The 12,993-nt window shown below is 32.5% G+C and overlaps 1 protein-coding gene across 1 annotated transcript in view; it reads right to left on the reverse strand.

Moving 5' to 3' along the window:
• The window catches only part of LOC135134580 (dynein regulatory complex subunit 7), a 199,085-nt gene that overhangs the window by 50,175 nt on the left and 135,917 nt on the right, over positions 1 to 12,993 (reverse strand). The window lies entirely within an intron of this gene.

The raw sequence follows: 12,993 nt of genomic DNA on the forward strand, positions 1-12,993 counted from the left end.
TACGTCATATAAAGGTTTTAACAACCTTTATTTTAAACATACATCCAAAAAATCACAAACGAATCCTTATAAAGTAATTTTTAACCTTGATTTAAATAGTATTACGTCAATTTATTAAAAGATTTCTCGGTGACTTTAACAATTGCTACATGAAATGTTCTTTCAAACCGTACTTTTCTTGTTTATTGTTGCTTCCTAGGAATTAAACTTGACATTAAAATCAGTTCGTTCCAGAACTTTATTTGCGCATTCACTTAAAAATGTCATTTCCATTGGAGCAGAAAAGTCAATGTCGTATTTTCGAAATGGACAGAAGGTACACGGAGTGTGGAATTCAAACGGCTCGTGATAAATTCCGGAAGAATTTCTCAACATTATCGACTATGCACTTTTTGCAACTCACTATAACGCTGTGTGGCAAAATTCCGATAAACCTTGTCCCTACAAAGCAAGCTAGCAAGAGGACTCCAGAAAATATTGGAAATGTTAGACACATAATGGAACAAACCCCTGCAACATCCATTCGACATTTGCGGCAGCAAACAAAATTACCCTATGGAACTTGTGGAGCAATATACTGCATACAAGAATTACATTAGCCCGATTTGCCAACTGTCAGTGGATTTTGGACACAATAGGTTACTTGCATGAATTTCAATTTTGCTACAGGCAGAGGTAATAAACCATTGTACCTAAGTAATTTAGTGAAATTATAAAAAACTATATAGAAAAATTTTTTCATGCATAAAAAAATTTTCAAACTTGGAGTTTTATCAAATGTTGGGCCAAATTATGTTACATCAATTAGAATAGAGTCAATACAAAAGTCACGACCAGGCTACATCGCTTGTCAAAAGGAGGTACTCGCCAAAGATTTTCAACATGCATATTAAAGTCTCTGATACTCGCTGTCATTTGGCTATCAGTGTTATCTACCTTCAACTCAGCCATAGCTCTAAACAATTCGTCGTAGAAACTCTTGATCAAAATACTAGTTATAGTTTAAAACTTGATTTTTTTTTTTTTATTTTATTTAAGATTTTATTTTTCAGTATTCAAAAATTTAAAATAAACATGTACCACGTCAATGGGTTCCATTTTTGTTTCGTCACATTGATCTCTTAAATGTTTTATATCTGCAAAAGCTTTGTCTAGTAATATTGAGCTATTCTCTCTGAAAAACTTTAAAAACCGGGATAAAGAAAATAATTCCTTCAAAAGTAAGAAGCATATATGTTAATCAATGCCATGAATACGTTGTTGGTAATCTACACAGAATAATCAAAATTCCCTAAATTTTTTGTGATTAAAAAATGTATGTTAAAATGTGATAAATGAAGTAGAAAACTGCCAAACCAGCGCGAGGTAAACGTTGCCATAATTATGTCAGAGTAGTGACAGAAAAAAAAACTACACCATCGAATCAATTTGCCCAACATGAAGAAAAAATATCAATACCCGCTTTAATTCGAACAGATCGTGAATGGACTACAAGACTTTTTCAAATTTTTTCAAATTACTTTTTAAAATTTTAAATTTTCCCTTCACAAATTTCTGATTTTGTAATAGAAATTTCAAAACTGGTAAAAATCACTTTTTAGTTACATTCTAGGATTGAATGTTTTATTTCTTTTTTCTTCATTATATTATTTATTCGCTTAATAAGTACATAGAACCCACATTTTAATCTTTTGCGCAAAAACGAGGTAAATTCTTTCTGCGATACCAAGAATTTTCTAATTTCTTCTAGTTTCATAGAATCCATTATTGATTAATAATTAAATTTAAATTATGAGCTACATAATCTACAAACGGGGTAAAAGGACACTGATTTAAACATTTTTCTTGAACATCATTATAGATGCCACTCATTTTAGTATATCGACAAATAACACTCATTAGATCTACTTTTCAAAGATCTTATCAACAACGGCAGAGTAAAATTCTAATTACTTGCTTGTTAGTTTCATTTCCTCGTTCTGAATATTGGAACTCAACAATGTCTCTAAATGTCAGATTTATTTTCTAATAAACTGTTTTAAGCTAGAGCATAATTTGACAATAATAATTTAATGATTAGTAGTGTAAACAGTGTAGAATTTTGAAGTCAAAGTAAATATGATTTTAATGACACGTTCCAAAACGCGACAGCACAATCAAATTATATTTCGAATCATTTTGCATTTACTATCTATTGTTTTAATTGTTCGCGATGTGTCATAATAATAATAATAATAATAAATAATATAAGAGTATTATTTTATTATGGTAGTCACTTGGGATTTTACGCCTCGTTACTGCTCTTTGTACACGTCTCCAATCACTAAAGCCGGAAGTGATTCTTTCGTCTTTGCTCCAAATAGGCAATAAGATTGACAATAACATTTGTTTAAAATAATAGAATAATATAACCATTCCTTTTAATCCCAATTTTGAAATTTTTGTGGAATAAAAAACCCTATTCTTCGTTGGTTTTTATCTTTCCAAATATAACAACAGTATCACAAGCCATAGCTCCTAAAATAATAATAATAATCAGTAGTTTCTTCGTTATTTCTTCCATTATCTCTATAATTAGGAAGAATGAGAAGATCGATTATAACAATGACTAAAAAATATCGTATATTGTATGTATATGTAATATACACAAATACATATCTGTATGGTATATAGCTTTAATGCTGCTTTCACAACGAATATTTGGCTTTGCCTGGTATTTTCAATATCCCTAATAAAACTACTTCCATGAATTTGTTTTTAACGGAAGCTGTCTATCTTTGGATTTTTGTTTGCAGCAACTGATTTGCTTTCCGAAATTAATTTAAAACACATAAAATAACACAGCGCTGTCAATTGGGTACTAAGGCTCCCAAGTTCTCTCAGACCTGGGTTCCTGGAAGCCCTAATGGATACGCCCCTGCGCCCAACCTCTACTTTTATTATTTTCTTTCGGTCTCGTTGTGCGAATAATCTGCGACGCGAAAAAAAGCTAAATTATGATCGCGATAAAAAGGGTTGGGTTACGTCGAAGACCAGCGGTTCGCGAAATTTTTGTAAATGAGGTTAGATTTCGGCGGAAAAAGTGGCTCGGAGGGATGGGAATGGGAGTATGCTAATCGGCTGATTGCGAACAAACGTGAAAGTTGGTCGGCGGAATTTCGTGCAGCCTCGGGGGGAGTTTTTGCGAGCCTAGCACGCGAAGACCACTGGACGATGTGCAAATTTTGGAGCTGATTCTAGTTGTAGTTATGGATGGGTCGACTGGAAATAAATAATTCGCCCCAGCGGGTATTTAACTCCGAGGCATTTTTGCTGACCCCTCGTCGCTGAACTACTGTTTCTGAATAATTTAACGCATGACTAAAGATAAAGCGTTAAAGAAAAGCTCATTTATTTCACATTCTGCGCCAGTTCTTCCAATTTGATGATTTTCTCAATTCTCCCCCTAACAGCGAGTGTTTTTATACTTCAAAATCGTAAATAAATAATATACTGTTTTCCGAATTATTTTATACCTATTAAACATACATAGACCTGACGCTTTTTCTTGAGTCTTCAAAAAAATTTTCAAATACAAAAAGTGAAATTTCACTTTGTGTTTGATTTTTTCGATAATTATTTATTTACATTACAACAAATACCAGTTTTTAGATCATGTACATGATTGTTTTTCCACTTTAAAAATTGGTACGGTCCACGATTTTTCTGACCTTTCTAATAAAATACAATCGTAAACGATAAAATTCACTGTTGTGATATTTATTTGAATTTGAGAAACAAAATTATTATCTATAGTACCCGAACCTATCTTAACTGCGCCGATTAAAACATTTTGCTTGAAACAAGCAGCAAAACGTGTAGTCATAAATTTTATGGTTTATTGCCCTGGGAGCTAACTCCGCTGCATCCTACTGATTTTAATATATCATTATTAATATTCAGCGATGAATGCCAAAACTCATAATAGGTACGTATTTGTGGCTTCTCATAAAAAAAAAACAATACATTTAGCAGTAACTTCCTTCAAAAAATATTCTCTATGGCAGCTGTCTCTGTAGTACCTTTGATGCTGTGACGTGTACGTGATTTTTTGCTTTAAAATTGGACGTTTGTGATTTTATTTGCGATCAAACTGTAAATGGAATTAGGTCAGTTGAATCAGCGCAGTTCGCTTATGCCTTATGTATATAACGTCGCGCTTTGGGTGCGGTGAAGCTTTTTATTTATGCGTCACTACCGGTTTGAGTGTTGATTAGGCTCAAATGATACATATATGCTTTGCTGACTTTACGGGAACAGTTTGAAACAGACGCATATATTACTTATTGCTTTAATTCTCGTTTTTCTGTGCTTTCTGTCTTCTTTTCAAATTGATGATGTCTGAAACTGTAGAAATTTGAAAATGAAAATGTTCTTTAAGTTTATGTTTAGGCTAAAGCATAATAATCAGAGCTTCTCTATTCATCCTTTCCAAAAAATGTATTACACATTCCACTTGCTAACGAAAATTACGGCATGACATGTTTTTACCTTTAGCTTCAACAATACAGAGGAAGTTGTTCAACAACAGTTTGTAACTGGTTTTGTTTTTTTCAAAAAACTACAAAACGGGCTTCTTTAAACCACAACTTTAAAGAAGTCCGTTTTGTAGTTCTTCTTTAAAGTTTTAGTAGTTTTGTAGATCTGAAAAGATCTATAAAATATTGTAGTATATTTTCAATTTGAAAATTGTATATAGTAGTTTATAACAGTAACAAGTTGTTTTGAAATGTATTTCATTGAGAACTACAAGCTTTACAACATTATACTTATAAATATACATAAATATTTAAATCGGTATTAAAGAAGTTGTTAAAAGAAGTCATGAAATTTGCAATAGTAAATTTTGTTTAAATTATACAAAATAAAACGCCTGGACTTGTGATTTAAGTATCCATGTTGAGTTTTTACTTTGGACATCCAAATTTTCGGACAAAAAATCAAACTGTACTACAACATTTTGCAATCTAAGAAACTGCAAAACCGAATGTTCTAAAATTTTGCAATCAGTTTTAAGATTATCGTAGGCATGGTAAATCGTTATATGTAATTAAAATTTATCCGTTTATCCCCCCCCCCCCCCCGCCAAAAAACTGACGACGTCACCACAAAATTTTGGCTATCCAAAGTATGCCAAATATCATTAATATTTTTTTAGAATTACTTATATAGGGTGATTAAAAAAAATTAATGAATGAGGCAATATATTTTACCGATCAAATCAAGAACGGTTCTCTCTAGTTTTCACGAAAATTTTAATATACAGTTCTGTTATTATTAGTATTACATTGCACCTATTCAAATTGATATATACATATCTTACCTAAGATGTTGATGATATCATCACAAAATTTTATTATGAAGAACTCACTTGATATATACACATTGCATGCTTCCTTACCTAAAGTTGTCTAAATAACTTTAGACCAAATTTTTTAAATGAAACACTCGATATATATATTTGCAGATTAGATTCTTTGTTAGAAAGGTAGCAAAATAACATCACATGTATACAAAGATTTTTGATAAGAGTTTTCAAAATTTAAGATAGAGATCTGGAATTCTGCACAAAACATGTGGTTATCTTGCCTTGACAAACGCGTGAAGAAACGAAGAGTATTTTACCTTATTTGTACAAGATAATTCAACCTATTTCATATTATTCAAATGGGATACATGTATTTTGTACGATGCATCTGTGACCTTATATTTCAGTAAGCTTGCTTTTAATATACATTTAGTAGGTTTATTCCAAGAATTATGGAATTATGGTTATGATAAATCTATGCAAAGCTATCGAAAGAAAGCTCGTCTAGAAAACATTTGGAACGTGTCATAAAATACATGGTGGTCCAACTGACTTGAGAATTTTTCTAATTATCCCCACCAACAGCTTGATGATCAATTTTATAGAATAACTAGCATACTTCTATACTTGTTATTTATGAATCCACGTTGATTTTTTGTACCTTAGACATCAAAATGTTTGGAAAAAAATCAAACATTTTTAACGACATTATACAGTTTAACTGAAATTGCAAAACCGAATGCTTTGAAATCTTCCAGACGATTTAACGTCCATGTCTGCCTTTTTCTCTTGTGGGGTGTTCAATACATTTTCAAAATGTAATATTTATTTTCTTTACTAATAGATTTATTGTTATGAAATTTTAAACATAAGTTATCTCCAACTTTCTCTATATAACACAAGGACAGTTTTTTAAGACAGTTTACCATCATCAATATTTTTAAAATTTTTGTGAAAAATTTTATTTTTAAAAATCAATACCTCAGTTATTTATGGAAATTTCGGAATGCGGTTTTCACCACTGTTTTCAGATTACAAAACTCTAGACACTGTAAAAGAAACACTATGGACTTTTTCTGTTGAAAATGAGATACAGTGGAAGTAGTTTTTTCAGCTCAAGCTAATTTTTTGATGAAAGGTCTAATTCTGTAGAAATAAGTTGTTCAGTTTAAAAAATATAACTTCTGCGTGCAACTTCAAAAAACATTTTGCACATTAAAAAATAATTGTAAACTACAGCCATCAGTCAAAAAATGTTTTCTGTAGTCTGCAATAAGTGTCTTAGTATCTCCCACCACCACACCATGGGGAGGACATCCGGTACAACTTGGTAACATTTCTTTAGCGAAAAAACAGTACAGTACTAGTACTAAAATCATGCTGGATTTTTTATGAAACTGCATCGGTATCGCAATATATATCATTAATTTCACTGGAATCACTTCCGAAATACTGGAATGATATTGTAGACTTCCAATTAGTAAGAATACTGGAATAACCGGAACCTGTAGTTAACCGGAATCGATCTGGATTGCTTGAACCCGACATCAGATCGCTACCAACTTACGGAACTAATTAGCTCGTCGTAAAAAACTGTTCCGATCCTCTAGCGAGCACGTAAGATACAAACGGACAAACCCCCGTTTGCATAGCGTCGCTCCGGAGCACTTGAGAGTCAAGCTCTACAAGAACAGACAGGTATGGCTGAAATTCAGCTGCCAATACCGCACATCACCGTCACGCGGGGGTCGTTAAGACGCAGCTTGGTCGCCTCGCTGTCGGTCCCAAAGTACAGCACCGCCAAAAGACGATGTTATCTATCGGCCGCACGCGAAATTTTCCAAGAATTAGTCATGCTTGCTGGCAGCGGCAGCGAGCGAGCGAGATTACCGAAGAAGTTCGGTTCGGCTGACGGCCGGTAATTAGCTGGTCGACCAGAAAAACTCTCGTGGGTGAGAAGCGGGGAATCGCCGATGCTGATTTGGACAACCATAAATATTTGATGTCTTCAATGGATGATTAGGAAATAATTGGCAGTTAATGGGGACGGGTTTTGATAAACGCGAGAGATAAAGCGATTGCTGGAAACGGTGTAAAATCGAAAATAAATGTACAGAAATAGACAGCAGACGCGCGAAAGAATTTTGCACGTGGACGGACATTAGTTTAAGTTAATTTGAAAACGAGGTTTCGGATTCGGTGTGGATGTGGGTTGGGTATGGTTTTGCCTGATTTGGTATCTGTATTTTTATGATGTGTGATCAACGAAATGCGAGACCAAAGCGGGGGAGATAACAATCCGTTGTTCTTTTAACGATGCAACAATCGAATGTAATCAATCTTGTTACAAATTTTTCTTGATTAATTTTACTAATTATTATAAAACCGTTGTTTGTTCAACATATTACAAATTATGTTGAAAAAAAGCCTAAGTAGCATTTTTCTTAAATTTCTCTGTTCTGTCAACAGTGTATTAGTTTAAAAAAATATATTTGTAAGGAGGCACACAAATTTGCTTAAACAGAATGCACTACAGCTGTTAAAATCCACTCGATCGCTTAATTAGTCAACAAATACTGGAATGTCAATTCCAAAGAATTCCACACAACAGAACTAATAACCACATAGATCGATTCCATGAACAAGCAGCTATTATAAAAAAAAAAATGACACTTAAGTATGCAACACTGTATGTAAACCTTAAACCATAAGAGATGGTGGAGTTAAGAACAACGTTAATTCACACGTCATTTCAAAATTTTACTCGTGGTTTAATATGATCCTCTAATTTTAAGCTTGCACCAATGTGTCATATAGTTATATGTAGTAAGTAATATAGTGGAATTTGTAAAAAGGTCATCAATACAATTATCTCAAAATTACTAAGTATTTTTCTTAAGTCTCTGAATTTCACATACAGATAAATTATTTATCAAATTAAAAATAGGCTTATTACTGAATCAAATAAAATTAAAAATATGTTCTAATATATATGTTCCTAAAGAAACCTATTGCCTTTGCTCCCTTATTTGATAATCACTCTGTATAATATACTTTATAAAATGCAAGTCCAAAATAAAACGACTTATTAATTTTAAAAAAACCGGTTATTCTAAGAAATATTTTGCATCAATAGTACTTTTACGAAATAAACCCATTCACCGCCCCGGTACGACGCCTATGGGTTTTCTAATATGTGCGGCGGACAGATGACTCATCATCACCGATGCCGGTGCTCGAGTACAGAAAAGCCTGGAAGCAGAAGTCGCGATCGGCACTCCAGAACAACCTCGATCGCGAAATATCTAAAAAGGAACGCGTGTCAGTTTAAATAGGGACTACTGCCGGGAGTAGCCAGTCGGAATGCAATCTATAAGAGAATTTGAGTCTAGTCAAATCTTTGCCAGTGGAGTCGTGTAGATTTCTATTACTGTGAACTAAACTATTGAGTTTTACCCAAGCCGATTTCCATTACCGATCAACGTAACAGTGCTCAATAGTTTTGTGATTAACTAGAAAAAAATTAACTTTCTAAAAGTTGACAGAACTCTGTGGACGTTCAGAAAATGATAATCTTGTTCATGTTTATTTATTTATTTGTTTGTTGAAATCAAGTATATTATGATCTCATCTTTTATTTATTTATTTATTTATTTATTTATTTTTTTTGGATAACGCATCTTCTACATGTTAATCTTACTTAAGTATATGAAATCACAATTTGTGATGAGCAGGCTATGTATAAAACCTCTCTCGAAAAAAAACAAAATATTTTCAATGCGTGCCTGACATACCTTGTAAAATTTTTAAATTATGAAAAACATGAGTGATTTTCCCCGTAGCAATTTATGTAAATAATAGTTGCAGAAACTAGAAAATTAAAATTCTGTGTTCTTTCTGAATAACATTATTAATAATAAAACCAGTGCAGTCTTTTATATAGCATGCAACCAATGAGTACTTGCCTGAGGTTATAAAAAATCTGCGATCTAAAACAGGCTTGATGAAATAGACGCAGTTCTAGCTAAACTGTAATTTATTTATTTTTTTTTTATTATTATTATACAATAGACTATAAACACAAAACGACAAACACACCCACGACCTCGAAATATATTTATCTACCTCTAAATTTGAGTACCACGGTCTTATTACTTTTGTAGACCAATTGGTTTTATTTCGCGTTTTCTGATTCTTTGGTACACAAAACAGAATTAATTTTAGGTTTTTAAAAATATTTTTAATTGCTATTTAGTCTGATCTCCATCAAATTTTAACTTTGAATGTCTAACGATAACCCGTGGAAAATCCATAAGTTGATTTTTCTTAATATATTTTTGATATGAGTTAAAATATACCAATGTATGTCTGTCCATATAAACATTTCGAGGGTATAGAACGAAAACCCGTTAAGTGACGAAAATTCGAAAAACTATTTTTATATTCAGTACCATCTTAACAATCAATTTGATCTTGCGTACAGACTACAAGCAAATTCTCATAGTTATCTGAATTGAGTCTGTTTTATTTTGTAGATAAATATTATTACGCAAAAATTGATTAACGCTGTTTCGAAGTTTCGCCACTTATTGGGTTTTGTTATGTACCCTCGATTTTTTTGCTAAATATTTTGTAAAAAATTGTAATATGTCGACATGTAGAGACTAACAAAAAAAAGGTAAATCGCTGTAAAGGTCAATTTGAACATCTCAATCACTCGACACGCTATTGTGTAAAGCTCAATATGGTCCTACATGTTATATAATACAATCTATATTATAGACCCTCCTGAACTTGTTAAGGTTAAATATAAAAAATCAAGGCTAAGTGGAACACAATGTACACGTTTCCAAACAGTTGAAACACTATATTGATGTTCCTCTACATTTTCCTACAATCATTACGTTGTTGGGACAAGGAAGTGTAAAGAACTTCCTCTTTTTTCTTTTGTGTTAAAGCTGACTTCTTGAGATTATCAAAAATTTTAGTTATATGTATTCACCAATCCCAAGATACTTTGCAAATCTCTAAAACGAATACCCTATTACATAAGAAAGTTTAAAATACGTAAGATTTGCGCAATTTTAAAATAGAACTCTACATGAGGTTCATAGAAATGAGGTATTTTTGTGTATCCACGAGCTTGAATCAGAATTAACCATATCATTTTAAAATCAGCTTTTATCATTTATGGAGTTGTAATAGGTAACTATTTTCTTAATAGTATTTTAAAATTTTTGTAATTTCTTTGCAGAATTGAAAAAAAAATGGTGATGACAAGTAAAATTTCAGTATTTTTTTTAATGCTGATGTGAAACGTAAAAAAGCAATTTCCATTTTTGAAATACACTTAAAAATGTGTTCAATACAGTTATAAATATTACGAAACCCAGAATGATGTTATCGTCAGTTAAACACGGAGTACATTTTCCAGCAAACATTTGATATTATTTCCTTCCCTAGCTTTGGTTTAATTTAGGCAGTTTTAACACAGCCACGCTTTGATGCAAATTAAATGAAACCTTCATCACTATCACAAATTAATTTCAATTATTACCATTACTATTCATCACAGTAGATTCAAATTTATACATCTTCAGCTAATAATACAGTACTGACCGAGAGCTTCAAGCAACACATTAATTTCAACGCTCGAAACACAAAAACGTAATCCCATTAAAAAACAGTTCGAGATGAGTGAATTATGAATTTCAAAAACTGAACGCGAAAACCGTATATCAAACTAAATTAATAATCTGTATTGACTATTTTTCAAACCAAAACAAGGATCGCCGGTTAATAATTCAGCGTAATCCTCTTCAGTTTGATTTATTTGTAGCGAGTGAAAGGATGAAGATGAACAAAAACTGCGGCTGCAAAATTACACTTCTTGGTGTCAAGTGGAATTTTTTCGTTTTCGGCAACGTTATTGAAAATATCGCATAGATTTCCTTCGAATGTGAATTTAGTTTCGTGTCGGGTTAGGAAAATGGTGTTTGTTCATTTACACGCAAAAGGCAAATGAGGTTAATATGTAATATACAAAAGCGCTGAAAGACCATAATAGTGAAAAAATCGACTTAAGTTTCTTAATGGTAACACTTCTGAGCAAACTTCTTTATTTCTATCAGATTAAGTCCCCAACTTCTGAATATTCCCATGTATAAGCAACAGCGCCACTCGAAAAATTTTTTAATAGAGCGTTTATTTCATTCTGTTGGAAAATAAAGCTAAAATACTCGTATATAAATACTTTATGTTTATGATATTTTTAAATTTATTTGTTCTTATACCTATAAATTTTAGGCGTTACATTTTAAAATTATCATTGTTGAGATCTTTTAACCCTATTTAAACCAATTAAACTGACTGAAGAAGGGGTTCTATCCCACTCGAATTATATTCTCTCTATGGTTTCCCTTCAACCTTTTGGCGTAAGAATCTAGAATATATTGCACGCTCTGTACTAACCTTTTTATTTCGCAAATAAGTGACAGTAAAGAAATGAAAATTTTATCGGGATCCGTTCAGCGGCAATCTCGTAAAACCGGAGCTTTTCACACCCTTTTTAAAGAGTTGTAACTTATCGAAATCCCTATCAGAATCCACTTTTTGTACAACTTCCGTACACAATCCCCTACAAACAACCTAATTGAAAAAACTCCAACACGGGTAAAACAAAACATAAAAAATATCCGACGAAGAAATGCTAAATGAATAAACCCCTGCCGAGATATTCCTGCTGAGCTTTACAACGCACATACATATTTTTTTCAAGAAGAAGGTGCGAGAAAAGCGGACGGCCGTAAAACGTAGGAAATTGCGCCTTGTTTTTAGATAAAAATTAAGGACAAAAACCAATAAAAACTATCGGGATATTTCGCTCCTATCTTCCGCTTTGTTTTTATTTATGATGCGGGATTTCCCTTTTCTTCCTGGCGTGTTTTCAAGAGGCCTGCGATGACTGTCACTCCAAACGTTCTTTCTTATCTGGCGCTTTATGCTAATGGCGCACGATTTCCGCACAAAGGACAATAAAAATCAAAGGATATTAATGAAAGTTATTAGGAAAAAATCCAGCGAAGAAACCGCAGCCTTAGGCCTCTTTCACGCCACGCGGGCTGCTTCGGAGTTGACTGTGCACTCATAAATTTCAGGTCATCGATTTAACATTTTCATCAGCTTGTGGTGACGTAGGATGCTATTGGACTTAAACAAAATTAAAAGTATTGCTAGAATTTTAGAATTAAATAATCCTAATGTAACTTACAAAATATAATATTAAAAAAAAAAAAAAACACTTTGTCTTATACTTAAACACTATCGGCTTACACTACACCACTTTTTTGATTATTTTAAATAATTATAAAAACAGCTTTTAATCACAATCGGCCAGTAATGTGAAACTTTCAAACTTCTTAAAAGTTTGTAAGTGAGCAATTAAATGATTTACTTCAATCTCAAGGGTGGAAAGTGACATATGTCACTTATTTGTCACTTTCCACCCAAGAGATGGAAGTGAATGTCACTTTCGAGCCTGCAACGTTACGTATGTGTAATTAATGGTAGGTGGAAATCAGCGATTACAAATGCACGGAAACCCTGTGGTCAAGACTTTGCTACTTTTTGATTGGTGTCCTCATGTT

This window comes from Zophobas morio, unplaced genomic scaffold (genome assembly GCF_036711695.1).
Source record: "Zophobas morio isolate AGI-343-1 ecotype UQ-CSIRO unplaced genomic scaffold, CSIRO_AGI_Zmor_V1 ptg000023l, whole genome shotgun sequence".
NCBI classification, from domain to species: Eukaryota; Metazoa; Arthropoda; class Insecta; order Coleoptera; family Tenebrionidae; genus Zophobas; species Zophobas morio.